General features: G+C 37.5%; 1 long non-coding RNA gene across 9 annotated transcripts in view; it reads left to right on the forward strand.

The window, feature by feature from the left end:
• LOC136794244 (uncharacterized) overlaps positions 1-17,059 on the forward strand; it is a 692,340-nt gene that overhangs the window by 259,534 nt on the left and 415,747 nt on the right. The window lies entirely within an intron of this gene.

Here is a 17,059-nt window from a genome sequence, read left to right on the forward strand (position 1 = left end):
ATAGATGGCTATCGAGCTCTTGAAATGTGGTTAGTTTAAACTGAGATGTAATGTAAAATGCACACTAGATCTTGAAGCCTTAATACAAAGATGAAATAATATCAAATTTGTCAATAATTTATTATATTCAATACATGTTTAAATGATACTACTTTGGATACATTGGTTATATGAAGTGTATTATCAAAATCAATTCCACCTGTTTCTCTCTACTTTTTTAATGTGGCTCCTAGAACATTTAGAATTACAGACAAGGTTCACATTATATTTCTGTTGGATGGTGCCAGAGTGTTTTTCTTACTCAAAAACCAGCCAACAGATATTTATTTAGCTTGTAGTGTACAGAGGGTTTTGCTATGTTCTAAAAGCTTTGAAGTTAGCTGAGGAGTTGCAATTGCATAAATTATGTATTTTTAGAGCTTGATGACATTTTGATCAATAAACAGGACATTGGTTAGGAAAGCAGATTGAAATGTCTGTGGATTCGCTCTGTCTCCCACCTTAAACATTAGTTTTATTGTCTCACACTTTCTCCCCAATATCCTGTTTGGTGATTTATAAGGATCCACTAATCTTCTGTTTGTTACAAAACAGTCAGGAATTTGATTTACAAGTTCCCAGAACCCTCAGGCTAGTGGAAAAGAATTAACACATATCCACATTTGGTGGCCAGGATGCAGAGCCCTGGAATATAATCATTGTGCTTAACTATTCTCAAACTATACTCAACATATCTATTCTTTTTCTGAAGAATCAGAAGATGCTTGCCAAGGTCTTAGGCCTTGGGGTCATCCAGAATATTATCTGGTAGCCATGGTACAGAAGAAAGAGGAGGAAGAGGAGGGATAAGTGGAGAGAGAAAGAGATTATATGTAATTTATAAATATTGGGATTTTAAATAAAAAGAATTTAGCTTGTATTGATGGCCTTACTGATAGTGTATTTGCACTACCCTTCCAGATAAAACATGTGAATGAGTGTGATTTTACAGAAACAACTGTTTTTTAAGCAAAATGACTTGTTATTGGCCCATATCTTAATTTTTATTTTTTGAGCAAGGCACCTAGTTTTCCATGCCTTGGTTCCTTCACCTTTCAAATGGAAGAGATTTTTATTTTGTTGTGTTTTGTTTTTATGGAAATGAGAAGTAAATGCTTCATTTTTTAAAAAGCTAACTTCCTAATTATAATGGAAAGTGCTTCAGTGCTACAACAATGTACTGAATAGACTAAAGTGTCACAAACAACGTAATACAGAAGATGCAAAATATTCTTTGAAAATGGCGACTTCGTTTTAGACGAGTTTTTGACTGGGTTAGAGTAATGCTGATGGAAATAAATAAGTAGCTGAAAACGATTTATGAATACCAAGATACGAATGCAGTTTAGCTTTGCAATTCTCAATTAAGAGCCTGTGTGGGAACATCTCTTATTTAAAAAGAGCTGCCTGAATTGAGGTTATGTTCACTTTCCCAAGTGCCAGTCTGGATGTGTTTTTATATTTTGATTACTAAAAAGGATTTTATTTCCTTTTAAAAAAGAAAATTTACATCACTTACTGAATAGCCCACATCGTGTACTAAAATTCTCTAAAAGTATGCACAGGCAATGCAAAACCAGGAATATTGCTAAATTTTCTAATGAGTAGCACTCATTTTGGGGTATAAAGAAATGAATTATTCAAGGTTAGACTGCATATTCAAATATTAGTTACACAGTTTTGTGAAACATTGTTAACATTCTTGTTGACTCTGAATAAGTATTAATAATATGCAGATTGTACCTGGGGTGCACTCTGTATTCTGGCTGCATAATATGTCAAATGTACCAATGTTTCTATGCATTTAGAGTGTTTCTGAGTCAGTATTAAAATATACGCTACTAACTTCAATATCTACTCAGTCTCAATAAAAAATCTATGCCAATGGCCTTGCTTTTTTATAGAATTTATATTCTTTAAAGTATGAATGACACTTAAAAACATTTTGGTTTTTACTTACAGCCTTACAATGAAAGGAATTAAACCATTAAAAAACAAAAATAAAAGCACCTTACTCACTGAAGCAAAGATACATGAAGTTCTGTCTGTTAGGCTAAGCCACCTCACAGGATTAATGAAGCAGACAGGTCTCCAAATATGGAGGAACTGCACTGGTAGCTAAAATAACTGAGACATTCAGCAGTCTTCAGCTTCTAAACCATGTCTTTATTTTGAGCTAAATTCCATTCACTGATTCAATAATTAAGTTCCTATTATATGGATCAGGCTTGAGCAAAATAAACATGATTGCTGGCTTCATGGTACTTCCTGACTAGTGTCTGGGGGACAAGGGGAGTTGACAAATAGTGGCTAGGTAATTGTGCAGATGAGTAGGGCAATAAGAAGCAGTAGCTAAGAGCACATACTCTGGACCCAGACACGGGTCAAGTCCTGGCTCCACCACTTTCTAGCTGTGGAATCTTGGCCAAGTGATTTAATGTCTCCGAGACTCGTCATCTTCCTCCACAAGGTTGCTGTGAGGTATTTGTTAAAACGTCTAGTAGCCTGGCACATAATAAATGATGATATCTGTATTATTATTCTTTTCTTAAACTGTAATAAGGGCTATGAGGGATGTAATAACACCGATGATCTTAACTGGAGCTGACAGTGGGGGGTCAGAGAACACTTTCCTAAGGAAAGGATGTTTGAATTGGAATCTGCAGAATGGGTGGGACATAAGTAGATTGAGGGGATTGGAGGTGGAGAAAAGAGTGGGGTTGAAGTAGTAAAAGAACTTTCCAAGAGGTGGGAAGAACACATGCAAACACCCTGAGGCAGGAGGGAACTGAGCCACATTCAAGGTCCCCAGAGTAACCTAGGGTGGCTGGAGTCCAGGGAGGGAGAAGAGGAATGACGAGAGAAGAGGTGGTACTGACTTTGCTCACTGCAAGAACTTGAGTTTCCTTAGACTTTTTTTTTTTTTTTTATAGTTTTGCTTTCTCTCCCCCATCCTCACCCCTCTCCCCCTTCAAGCAAAAGATAGAGGAACGAATAGTCCTCTGTCCCTTCTCTGCTCAGCCTTGCAAATAAAAATAATTCACAAGTGGCTCTACATATATAACCAAAATGTAACATTCTGTCTAAATATTAGATGTAAATTAAATTGCCTCTTGGTGTTCAACTTATCTTTTTGTATGCATTATAATCCTCTATTTGTGTTTATGCTCCACAGCTGGAGTGCTGCAACTAGCTGGGAAAAAAAATTATAATACTCGATACAAAAGAGGTGGGGTGGAAGGGTACTAATTAAACCTAAGTAGTAAGAGACTTAAGGAAAAAGAGATTTCTGTATCTCTCCTAATGGGATGAATGTCATGTTCCAATTCCTACTTTATGTAAAATCCATTATACAATATGTAAAATAATTCTCCAAATCTTGATTTCCTCAATTGAAAATGACCCAGAGCATAAACTATAAGTAGAGCAAGGTTTGAATTTCTTGATCTTTGCACTCTTTTGTTCTCTCTGTACATGATGTCTTAAATCAGCAGAATAATTTAGGAATGGTAGATATTGAAACAACTAATTTTTCTTTTCTATAATCTGCATAGACTTCAAAATGCCTACAAAGCACAAAGTGCCAGTTCATATAATTTGTTGGCAAGGATAAAAAGAAGAAAGGAAATTATTTCCTAAGCGTGTGAATCAGCCCAGCTTTAACAGATATTTTTCTGTCATGTGCAGCCTGAGGGCTTATGCCTATCTGAGCTTTATTTGACAATTACCACTTGCCAGCATAATTAAATGAGAATTTATAAATACTAAGAAAGCATAATGGGGAAGAGCAAATAAGTGCTTATCAGGGCATTGAATAAAGTTGATCGGCTTCAGTGGCAATTTTCATCTCTTATCTTGGTTGTTAACTGGTCTCACTTTTGTGTGTGTTTTGTTTAGGTTTGATATTTGTTAGGGTGATATTATTTACCTACATATACACATTTTCCTTCCATACAGAATTCTAGTATTTCTTTTATTCTTTCTGAAGCCAATGTATTTATGAAATATTGCTGGTATTTTAATTCATAATGTAAATTTAGCACCTAGAATTGCACATATTACTAGAGAAACCCTAAACAAATTACTAATTTTTCTGTTTACCTCCCCCTCACCTTATTTTTTTTTTTTCAGTGAATAAGTTCTGTGTTGTGTCTGTGATTTTCTTTTAATCGGTTTTTTTAATCACCTGGGCTTTGCAGTTAATTACATTCCACAGAGTCTCTTCATCTATTTCCTAGAATGCTGGCAGATTTTTTGTAAGTAAGAGAGAAAGCACACGTGTAAGCCAGGACTGGCAAGAAGGGCTTCCTAACCTTGCAGTGAGAAGAATGGTACTTTATATGCATCACGGAAATTTTGCTATGTTCCTACTGAATATAGAAATTATCCAAAGAAGAATTATGTAGGGTAGACGGCTTTTGTCCTATCAGTATCTCTTCTCAAGGTCCCTTACCTATTGTAAATATTAGGGCAGTCTCTGCAGAAGCTGTTGTTAGGCCATGGACAGAAACACAGATTTGTCCTGGGTAACTTAGATAAAGCAGTGCAAGAGCAATCCTCTATTTGAATGGAAACAAATCAGTAGAATGGCAAATATATATATATATATATATATATATATATATATACACACACATAGAGAGAGAGAGAGAGAGAGAGAGAGAGAGAGAATTTCCACACTTTTAGAAAAGCATGTTTGAAGAAGCAAATGGGTGGAGAAAGCAAGATATTGTTAGTGGGTCGCAAAGAGACTGAGGTCTTTTTTTTTTTTGACACCATGAAATTAAATAATTTTAGTAACTACTGATTAGGGTTGTGGTGGCTTGAGTGAAGAGTGTGGGAATGGCTTATCAGAGGAATAACGAAATAAAAGGCTTTGGTGTTTAAAGTTGTCAATTCCTTGAATTATTCAGCATTTTGTTCTTATAAATAGCAATTATTTGCCTTTTTTAGCACTGAAAAATTATCTTTTATATTCAGATATTTAAATATACAGAGCCATCATTGGGGCAAAAAAAATGTCAGAACGGATTTTTATACAGGGAATAATTTGAAAGTGGTGGATTAGTTTCCACCTTTCGAAACACAGTGCTTTCTATAATCTTCAAACATTATTTAGGATAATGGAAGCCATCATCCTGGTTCTCAAATGTTAGCACTTCCATTAGAATTTGCAGCTACCTCTTATTTTTTATATTAAAATACAAGGCTTAAAAGGTATTATCTTACTAAAGGGGGGCAATTGTAGAGATGATTTGATTGAATAAAGGAAAAAGCTGTACAGGCCTTTTAAGATCAAGGATGTATTGATGGAAAGCTATCATTAGAGACAATTAATGTCCTCCAAGGGAAGAAATTGATTATGGACAAAGATGGACCCTAAGGAGCAGATATGTCTTAATGCTCTAAGGCCTTAAGGATTATGCATTTCATTTACAGCATCTGTATTTTAACCCTTCGTAGTGACTAAAATACTAGCTTATTCTTGCAGAATGGCATGAATTAAATTTTTTAAAAAAGACTGTGCCTTGTAAAAGATGTTCATAGTGTTGACATTTGATTCTTTAAATAATAATAAAATAATTAAATTTGTAGCATCATTTCTCTAAATTGCCCTTTAGAGTAGATCTAGACATAAATCTATAGAAGGAATGAAATTAGATAGTGATGGACATTCTTTAATATTATGGAAGTATAGTAATGCCCCCAAATTACCTTAAAGATGTACTTCCATATGGAGCCCCTGAACTTCAGCTGCATTTATGCTTCCAAATAACATACCTATTTAACTTAGCTTATCCTTTCTATAGATCTTGTACAACGCATTCATCATGTTTTTAGCCAGTCCCTAGCAGCCGTGGATCACAATAGGGTACTTAATAAGGTGGCAACCCCACTAGGAACATTTCACATAATTATTCTTAGCAGAAAGAAGATTGTTATGGCTTTTTTTTCGTCTTTCTGAGTTTGGCAAAATTCCAAGTGATTTAGTTTGGGCTCCTAAAAACCCATTATATACCATTGGTGAAATATACTTCATGTATACTCTGCATCCTTACTTACCAGTAGAATACTATATTGCAGGCCAGCAGAGGCAGTTTAATTGTACAGTTGGTCTCCTCGAATCTGGGACCAGCCGCAGAACAAGTGAGTGATAAAAGCTGCTTTTTGGCCACAAACTTCAGAGGGTGTCAATATGAGCATGGGAAGGTTTTTAGAAATCAATATCCCTCAAGACTTCACTGTACCCTCTGACAGTGCATTATGATTATTACTAAATAAGAGAAGCTCATGCACAGTTGTACATAGCTTATCCAGAGAGCTCTATGATTTTAAGTATCAGTTAAGGGAGGTTAGGCCCTGGGCCCTAACTTTGGGCTTATTGAGTTTAGAAATAACTTATTTAGTTAGCTCATATCATTAAAACAGTTTAAATTCTCATAATTTAAAGGTATATCTTGCTGCTCTTGGACCTTAAAGATTATGCATTTCATTCACCACTGAATGACTTTTTCAAAAATTTCAAACAATTTGGAAATCACTATTTTAAAGAATAGTGGGTGACTATGCATGATACATTCTACTGTGGTACAACTGGATTATAAGTTTAAGTCCCCCAGCTGCTATTGCCAACTAGCGTCTCTGAGCACTCAACACTTACATCGACTCAAGTACATGTATTTTGGTGACTATGTGAGTGACTGTAAGTGGCTTTTTCTGGTAAGACAATCATCTTCATATGTGAGAAGATAGTCTCCTATCCAGTTCCTCTTAACAACAACAACAAATAGAGCATAGGATATTCAATATCAAAAGTTCTAAATTAAAGATTATGGCTAATTTTTCATGTAATTCTCATAAAAAGAGGAAAACTGTAGGTGTTTTTTCTAATTTTCATTGGCCACATTGCTGATGAGAAGCGGTATTATATTAAGGGCCTTTTAGAAATCCTTTGTGTGGTTTATGAAGAGTGAAAATAACTAAGTAGAAACTCCCAACTAACTAAATGCCTCTGAAGTTTTGAACCTGAGTGCCTGGGAAGATAGTGGTGCCACTAGTGAAAATAAATGAGGGAGAAGAATGAGCTAGGGTGAGGCATATTGCTTTCGAGTGTCTGGTCAAATCTAGGCAGAGATGCCCAGCAGGAAATTGAAATAAAGTCTGGAGTTTAAGAGAGAGGTCAAAGTTTAGAATACTGGTTTGGAGATATAATAAAGAATCAAAATGCTAAGAGAAAGAACTGGATAATGCAGTGAATAAAACCCAGAGAGAAGAAACTTTCAGGGAGAGAGTAGTCAGGTACCATTAATGACCCAGGGAGAAGGAGAACCTAGAAAAAGGCCATTGGGTTTGACCATCGATAGCTCATTAGTAGGCTGGGAAGTCAGATCTGCTTAGGTTAAAGCCTAGTTCCCCAATTACTAGGGGAATTTTGTATCCTTGGGGAAATTACTTAATCTCTCTAGGCCTAACTCATTTATTCCTCCCAGCAACCCTGAGAAGTGATAAAGTTATTAGGACACAACTGAGTTGCAAAGAAGTAAGTAACTTCCCCCCAAGAACCACAGCTAGTAATGGCTGGATAGGGATTAGAACCACCACTCATGCGTCTTCTTCCTGTTTCACGAATCAGTAGCCAGAGATGCGGGAAGATTAAACAAATTGATTAGAGAGGCAGAGCCAAGATCCGAACTTATGCCCATCTGATTCTCAACTAATATCTGTTCACTATATCCCTTCCAATTACTGACTATGAGATTTTGGAGGGGGGACAATTTATAGGGATCACAAATACTGGACCTATTGGCTTAAAACAGCTCAGTTTATTGACCTATGACCTCTGCAGCCTGATTACGTTAGAAGAACCCAGAGTATATTTTCTGGTCCAGCTGCATTGGCATCACCTGGGAACTTGTTAGAACTGTAGATTCTCTGCCCCACTCAGACCTGCTGACTCATAAACTCTGGAGTGGGGCCTGGCAGTCTGTGTTTTAACAAGCCCTCCAGGTGAGACTCTCATGTGTGCTGAAGTCCAGGAATTGCTGTCTTAATTTAGCTTTGCTTCCAAGTTTTCTGTTTCTGTTGGTGACTATTGCCAAGCAACCGGGTAGATCGGACTGTGGCTAGAACTGTGGTTCCCAGCCTTGAGAAGGTTTAAAGGTTACTGAAATCTAGGTGCTATTTTCAGAAATTTTTATTTAATTTGTCTGGGGTGTGGACTAGGCACTGAGACTTCTAAAAGTTCCCCAGGTGATTTTAATGCACAGCTAGGGGTGGGAACTTCTGGTCTAGAACCATGGTTCTCAAACTTTAGTATGAATCAGAATTTCACCTGGAGAGCTGGTTAAAAGCCAGATTGTTGGGCCCCCTCCCTTTAAGTTTCTAATTCAGGAGTTTCGAGATGGGGTCAGAGAGTTTGTATTTCTTACATGTTTCCAGGTGATACTGATGCTGCTGGTCTGGGGACCACACTGTGAGAATTGCTTGTCTAGAAATCACATGTTCACTTTGGGAGATGTGATGAACTGAGCTGGTAATTTTGGTCAGAGAACTCCCATTCCTGCCCCCGGGCCTGTGTAAGAGTCCCTGCCAGTGTCCTGGTGATTCCTCCGTGTCTGCATCTCATTGACAGGGGAGACTTGGTCCAGAAATACATGCACCTGGTCCAGGCTTCTCAAACTTTAGGGCACAGATCACCAAAGGATCTTGCTAATGCCAGTTCTGATTCAGTGGGTCTGGGGCAGGGCTGAGAATCTGCATTTGTGACAAGCTCCCTGGTGATGCTCAGGCTGCTGACCCATGGGCCACAGTGAGTAGCAAGGCACTAAAAGAGTGATTCTCAAATTTGCCTGATCATCCAAATCACCTGAAGTGATTTTATTACGGGCTTTTGGCTTCACCTCAGTTCTGTTCAGTCAGAATATCCAGGGGAAACAGCCTCAGTATCATATCTGTATCTTTGTTAAGCAATTTATTAATTTATTTTAAAAATACTGAGCATTTACTTCTGTGCTAGGATCTGTGCTAAATGCAAACAAGGCAGATGCATAGTTCCTGATCCCATGGGGCTTACATTTTAGCCAAAGAAACAAACAATAAACAAGTTTTTTATAAAAGTAACTTATAATAGTAACAACTGCCTCAAAGCACACAAAGCAGGGTCATGTGTCTGGGCTGCATTGAATAGGGTCTTCAAGAAAGGCCTTCTAAGGAGGAGCCATCCTGATCTCACTCACTCTATGTGAAGATGGTGGGAAAGGAGAAGCAGAGGCTCTGAGGGGAGACTGGATATGGCTGATTGCCAGGAGTTTAGAGTGGGTGGGGCCCCAAGTAGAGTGATTGAATTCCCACCACCCCACCCCACCCCACCCCAGTGATTTTGATATTTCCTCACATTTGGAAAACACTTCTAAACTTTCTTACCAGCTGTCAGAGAATAGTGTAATGCTTGTTGATGAAGATGTCATCAATCACCCCATCATTGGTCCCTAGAGGAGGAATGTAGAAGCTCTCATATAGTCCCCTAATGGCCATAGAAAGAAATTATCTCTAAAATTCATAGGGATAAAATTACAATCATTTCCTACTAATTGTTTAACTATGCAGAAGTGATCATGTTCACAGAAAGTAACAAGAGGATCAAAGGATTATATTCCACTTAGAGAATGTTTCTACAACTTTGAGGGTCATATAGCACAATAAACACTTTTTTGGAGGGTTCATGTGATTTCCCAGAAACACTGTGTTATTAAAAGGAGCAAAAGAAATGAAAAGAGTCAAGACAAAAATTTAAAAACAAGGAATAAGGAGTGGGGTTTTCTCAAGGAGGAACTGAACTCATATGCTTTTAGCATTGTTACAAATTTGTTTTATGGCTACTGTTTATCTAGATATTAATTTTGAGAGCTTATTTTTTTCCATATATGCTGCATTCAAGAACTATGTAAATGGGTAGAGGAAAAATAAAGAAGTCTTTGGGCAGAGGCAGCTTTCACCTGTATTATTTTTTTTTCTTCAAGCTGTGAGCACTCCTTAATTAGAGTTAAAAAAAATTGAAGATTGGTAACATATGTTGTTGTCAGCATGTATTTAGCACCTGCAGAAATGAACATGAAAAATGTGACAGCTCATAGGTGGAACACCCACTGCGTTGACTGTGAACACTGTCAACAAATTTTACTTTGTTAATTTTTTCTTATTAAAAAATCCAAGAAAAGAATTTAATAGTGCAGGTGTTCAGAACATCATGGCAAGATGATATAATGAAGGGGGAGGTTATAAACCTTTACCATGAAAGCTGGGGTCTGGATTTGTGGATCTTTAAGCTTTGTTTCTCACACACTTCCTTCTGCTTCCCTTTAAAAAAAAATCCTCCCTGCTTGTTGGTGTTGGCAGTCTCCGTTGTCCTAGGAGGGGTTTCTCCTCGAAGTAAGGGTGAGAAGTAGTCGTGGCAGATCAGCTGACAGACAGAACCAGGCACGTTAAACAGCCTTTTCCAGGGGGTGGGAATTGAGGTGTTCCTTTTGCACTTGATTTTCTAATAATGAACTTGTAATAACTGTAGATAAGAGGTCCCATATCAGCTACCTCCATAGCACAGTATGGGTTCTGTCTTCTGAACTTTGTGGTTCCTCTTACTTGGAGCAGAGACCATTTCATTTAGCAACTGGCATTCCTCACAATACAGTGCTGGGCAGAGAGCGAGCCCTTGGAAATACTTCCTGAATGATGCTGCAGTTGCTATGCCATCTTCTGATCTTACTGGTTCCTTCCACTGTAGAAAGAGAATCTTGCAATTTACTTTCCATGATCTCCCATCATCGATGATTTTATTTCCTAATTCTGTAAACCAGTTCACTCAACAGGAATGGGTAATGCTTTTCCTTTGAAGAGTCATTTCCTCCCCAAAATGAATTTGCCCAGATTGAAAATAAATTACTGGTAGGTGTGTTAATTTTTACTTTGAAAACATTGAACTTCTGAAGTTTTCAAAGTACCCACAGGATCTTCCCCATTCTCCCATCCCCTCCTTCCACGCTTTGGCATTGGCCTAACTACAGTTAATCCTCATTCTGGGAGCTTATGAAAAGACTTTTCATAAACACAGAGTATTTCAGAGACACAAAATAGAAGGATTTAGGTTAAGTTCAGCCAGTCTGTGTTTTCCTCCCAGGCCCAGCAAAGGTTCTGGCTGCGTGTGTGGGAAATGTTTGTGTTTCTCACAGCTGAGAGAAGACCCTGGAAATGATATGTTTTACACCTCTTAGATGAGACTTGGGAGCTGGAAAGCACTTCACTCCCATCCCCCTGGGACGAAGAATCTGTTTGCAGTAATCGCTGGTAGTGTTGACAGAGTGTTCAAAACCATTTGCTCAAGGGCAAGTGTTAACTCTATCAAATCCTAATATTTTAAGCACACTGATCCCCAGGCCCAGGAGACCTCCTGACAGAGCTCTCCTTGGGCTGCGTGTCAGCCTGCTGTCAATTATTACTGCACTGCGGAAAGGCCTGATACACCAGCCAAAACTCCGTGAGGGAAGGCCGTTAGAATGAGAAGGCAGCAACCCAGTCCACTTCATTCAAGTCTTGTTAGTTATTAGGAATCTGAGACTTTCTGATTCTTTTATACAAGAGTTTCTTTGTAATATATGCATCTTTTTATCCTTTACATTTATTGTTTGTAAATGAGCTTTTGATTTTTTTAGGCCCAATGCATGCCATCTTCAGTATGAGTTTTATAAATTCATGTAAACTTACTGTACATACACAATTATGGACAAATAAGCATACAGACAGATATGTATCACCAGATTAAAATCCTCTACCACAATTACTTAATAAAACATAAAATTCAGCTGGCAGATTTTGGGTATATCACTCTCACAACACTTATTAATAGCCATCAAGTTGTTTAAACTGGTCAGAATATTTATTTATGTAGTGTTAATATAGTTTGCCAGTACAACTGCTCTTCAGTGTTTCAGAATTTAAAGTATATAGAACAATTTTTTTAAAAAGCATGTAGCAATAAAAACATTACTAAGCCCAATGAGCTGCAAACATTGCCTTCTCAAAAGGAAGCCAGTTTAAATCTTCCAGAACATATCTGAGCCATTTTCCCCAGTACGGACCCCACTGGAAAGGAAATGTACTGGCCTGAACCATCTGTGAGAACGTCTTCCTGCTTTCTCCATCCTTGTCAGACATTTCAGTAAAGCTGATATTATTTGCCATAATAACTTAGAGGGATTAAGGGAAATGCTGAGAAGAAACCCAACACAAAGAGAAAGTTCTCAGTCACAAACCTCCAAAAGTTCAAATATGACATTTTTATTTTTAAATTTTTTTTGTGTGAGAATTTTATCCTATGCCATTTACTAGGCCAGGACATTGTAGGTACTCAATAAAGAATATGTGTTGAATAAATAGATACAGGTTTTGCTGTACTATAGCACTAATATTATCTGGATTTATGTTCCAGATATAAAGGAGAGTAAATGGGGGAATTCTGTGGTTATGATCACCACCACCCATGCCACCCCTATAGCTCACATGTGGTTGTGTGCTAACACATGCCAAGCACTTTAAGCTCATTATCTCATTACCTAACTAGATCTGCTATATTAAGCAGGTCCTATTATTATTACTATTATTATTATAAGCCCCATTTCTTTCAGAGGCTTAGAGAGCTAAGTGGATTGGCCAAGGTCACACAACTAGTAAGTGGCAGAGTCCAAATTAGAACCTGGGCAGAAAGTTCCAAAGCTCATCTTCTCAACATAACACTGAACTATCTCTAAAAGAGAACTATTTAATGTCTATGAAATTCTTGGAGGCCAAAGAGCATAGATAAGACTTCATGTTTTCTTCTAGACTCCCACTGAATGCCATCCACTTATTTATTGGTCTGACATTTATTGAGGGCCAGAGGACGTGTGGAGATTGGCCTCAGAGCCTAGAGCAGAAGTTCTTTTTTTTTTTAAAACATCTTTATTGGAGTATAACTGCTTTACAATGGTGTGTTAGTTTCTGCTTTATAACAGAGTGAATCATCTATACGTATACATATATCCCCATATCTCCTCCCTCTTGCGTCTCCCTCCCACCCTCCCTATCCCACCCCTCTAGGGGGTCACAAAGCACTGAGCTGATCTCCCTGTGCTATGCGGCTGCTTCCCACTAGCTATTTTACGTTTGGTAGTATACATAAGTCCGTGCCACTCTGTCACTCGTCCTAGCTTACCCTTCCCCCTCCCCGTGTCCTCAAGTCCATTCTGTACATCTGTGTCTTTATTCCTGTCCTGCCCCCAGGTTCTTCAGACACTTTTTTTTTTTTTTTTAGATTCCATATATATGTGTTAGCATACCGTATTTGTCTTTCTCTTTCTGACTTACTTCATTCTGTGTGACAGACTCTGGATACAAAATTAAAGCACAGAAATCTCTTGCATTTTTATACACCAATGATGAAAAATCTGAAAGAGAAATTAAGAAAACACTCCCATTTACCATTGCAACAAAAAGAGTAAAACACCTAGGAATAAACCTACCTAAGGAGAAGTTCTTAACTTTGACAGTTGCATATCCTATTGAAAATCTGGAGAAAATTATGAAATATCATCCCAGAAAAATGTATAAATGCATAATTTTGCATACATTTGCCAGTATTTTCTTTTTTGGGGGTGTGTGGGGCGGTTTTTGGCTGGGAACTTCTCGGAGAGGCTGCCATGTAATTAAACAGAGTAAAACCTGTAGTAGACATTAAAAAAAATTCTGGGGTAGTACAAAGGGAAGGTTTGGTAACTGCTTGGAGAAGTCAGGAAAATGAACCTTAGAGTTCTGTGCATTAAACAATTAGACTGAAACCTATCTGTAGGGTCTCGCCTAGCACCTAAGAGCTCTGTATTTTAGTTGCTCCATCTAAAGGTGACCTTCAAGATTTCTCATTTGACAGTTTCTGAGCTGATTTTCATGAGATGATGTGATATTTCTGTTATTTTGTATTGATTTCTGCCATCCAGAGAACATTGTGTGTTGCTCTCAGCATTCAATGTTTTGTTGTAGTTCTCATTTTAACTGACCATGAGTATTTGTCTTTCAGCATGTGTGTGTGTGTGTGTGTGTGTGAGTGTGTGACAAAGACAGAGACTTGGTGAACATATAAATATACAAATTTACACATTTACTCATAATTAGTCCTGGTTAATAGAAGCTCTTAGATTGTCTGGGCCTCTTGGATCAGTTGCTTAAGGTTTCTGAGCTTCAGTTTCCTCATCTAAACAAGGATACTTACTTTTCATGGTTACTGTAAACATTAAGATAATGAGAAAAAAGAATCAGTACTTTATCTGGCATATTTTAAATGTTCAACGAATATTAATTCCCTTCTCTGTTCTCTTCTTCTCAACCTGGGTTTTTCATCTGCTATTTGTAAAAAGGAACAACATTAGTAACCTTTGTTCATAGGAAAGAAAAGGGAACATAATGGCATATTCATGTAAAGCTCTTTGGAGAAATGTTCTTTGAAAATTAACTTGTGTTTATGTTTGATTATTGTGCCTTTTGTGGTTACTTGAGATTAGGCTACCAAAAAAAAAAATCCTATAGTTAAAATAATAGACGGGAATAATAGTTACTACTTAAAGATTTTTAGAAGGGTGATTTTGCCTTTTGCCTATATCTTGAAGGCTAGCCTTTTGGAATTCTTCTGAAATACGTAGAGCTCTGCAGTGGAGCTCTCCCACTCAGGATGCTACCATTTATTCTTTCAAACACCAACGTGAGGGTGAAATGCAGCACTGTCCCAGGTGCTGAAGGGGAATAGAAGAGCTATAGACTCAAGACTAGGTAACTATGAGCAATAATTTTTATATGTATATGTGTGTACAGATAACAGTTGTTCTAAAGGGTGTCCTGTACCTCTGACAATGGAATTTAGGAATGGTATACAAAAGCACTCTCTAAAATTCCAGTTTTAAAAATTAAAGAAGACAATAAATATAAAACATGAATTAATTGACAGTAAATAAAGCCCTATATTAATGCAAAGGACTGTTCTTATCTCAATTTCTAGGATAATCCCCAGGAATAAAATGAAGATCTTTATAAGGTGTGAGTGTTTTGTTTTTTGCTTATTTATATTATTAGTAAAGAAGTTTAATATGTTCCATAAACAGTGACTTCCAAAAGTACAGAGCATTCAGCTTTTTACAGATGGCTGAGTTTTATTTCCTTTTTTTGAAAGGTCTTCTGAGGAATGTTAATTTGTTATTCACTCTCATTTACAAAATGTGTTCTAATCTCTCTATTGCCCAGGAATTCTGTCCTTGCAAGAATCTTGGCTCTTGGTCTTTTGGATTTTCCTGAATGGCAGGAAGCAGGAGGTAGCATTCACCTGTGGAGGGTGGGAAGGGGAGAGTGAGTCCCTGCTGCCACTTAGAGAGAATAACAGTAGTGGGCATCCCTGGCATTTTTCATGGTCGAGGCCTAATATAGATGAATGGCTTTACACTTTGGGAAGTGAGGATACAGTAGAAGAATTGCCAGCAGGGATATGTATATTGGGTGGGCCTTGATCACAAAGGCCATGAAGGCCCAAAAGGGACAAACAGAAGATTGAAATGTGTGTTAAATTTTTCTGCAGGCTGTAATGGAAACAGGGAAATTACCTAAGTCCCCCTGGGGAAGAAGTGTCTTCCTAACTGTGTGGATCCTTAGGGAGTTTCGCAAGCTGTGAGCGTCTCTGAGTGCATCTAGTCTCTTGCTTTTTGCCTGAGCCCCTTCCCTCTGTTGCTCCATTCTTCCAGCTGCTTCTGTAGACTCTCCTCTGTGGCATCTCATCCCCCATGGCTGCTCAGATGTGATTCCCCTGAGCCTCTCTTCCTCTCCAGCTGCATCTGTTCACCTCCCCTGCTGATCTATCCACTTCTTTAGCTCAGGGACAGAGAGAGGAAATGATTCCAGCAGCTAAACAGATTTTATGCAGGGAGAATATTTAAATATTCTCAGTTTGTATGATTCCCTTCACCTCACGCTATGATCAGAGGTTAATGGAGACATGTGGGGCTTCTCTCTGTTGGTGTAGACCAGAAGGCTTTCAGGAGTGAAGGCTAAGATCTTGTCAGCACCTTCCCCCAATCTGCCCCCCAAATGCATGTATTCATTTAAAAGAGTAGAAATACTTTTTCTTGTCAAAGTTCTTCTTTTTAGGTAGTGGTCCCATGCTCTATTTTCACCCTAACTCTGGGTAAGATGCCAACCAAATCAGAAGTTGTTATTAATATTTATTATTTCTAGTGGATGGAATTTAAAAGTGAGGTTTGAATTCTAAATGTTTATATCACTAAAAATTTTCGTTTGATATGTAAAGTGTATTTTTACAGTGGTACTTAGAGAATTTTTTTTTTTTTTTGCTTTTTTTGAAGTAAGTTTATTTTTGCAAATTTGAGCTATGAGACATTGTACAAAGTAACCTGCCAGGCAGACTTGTCCTGAGTATTAAATTAGTGATAGCCTATCACAGTGCCTGACCGATAATGCCCCAAAACTACTAATTTATAAATATGGATGTATATACATATATATGCATATATATCCTTCATACATCTATCCAATATACATGTTTATCTTTTAATTGATTATATATAGTGTCTCCCTATATTGTAATGTCAGTTTTCTTTTCTGTTTGCTTATTCTTGAGCATTTATCTTATTTCCATTTTTCTTTATCTTCCTCCCTCTCCTTTCCTTGCTTTCTTCCTTCCTTTCAGTTTCTCTTTTCATTTAAAAACTTCCTTCTACTACCTTTTTCTCTCCAAGCCTTCTTCCTTTATTTTTACTTTGTTTTGTTACTCCAGGAGATATTGAAAAGAGCATCCTTTGTATATTTTTCTTTATCATTTTGGGGTCTTCATTGTCATGTAATATCCCCAAATAAGATTCCTAAATCAAGGATCTAAACAATGCTTGTCTAGATCGGTTTTCTCCAAAGTTGAACCACATTCTCACAGTAATGTACACTC

The sequence above is a fragment of the Kogia breviceps genome, chromosome 5 (genome assembly GCF_026419965.1).
Source record: "Kogia breviceps isolate mKogBre1 chromosome 5, mKogBre1 haplotype 1, whole genome shotgun sequence".
NCBI lineage: Eukaryota > Metazoa > Chordata > Mammalia > Artiodactyla > Physeteridae > Kogia > Kogia breviceps.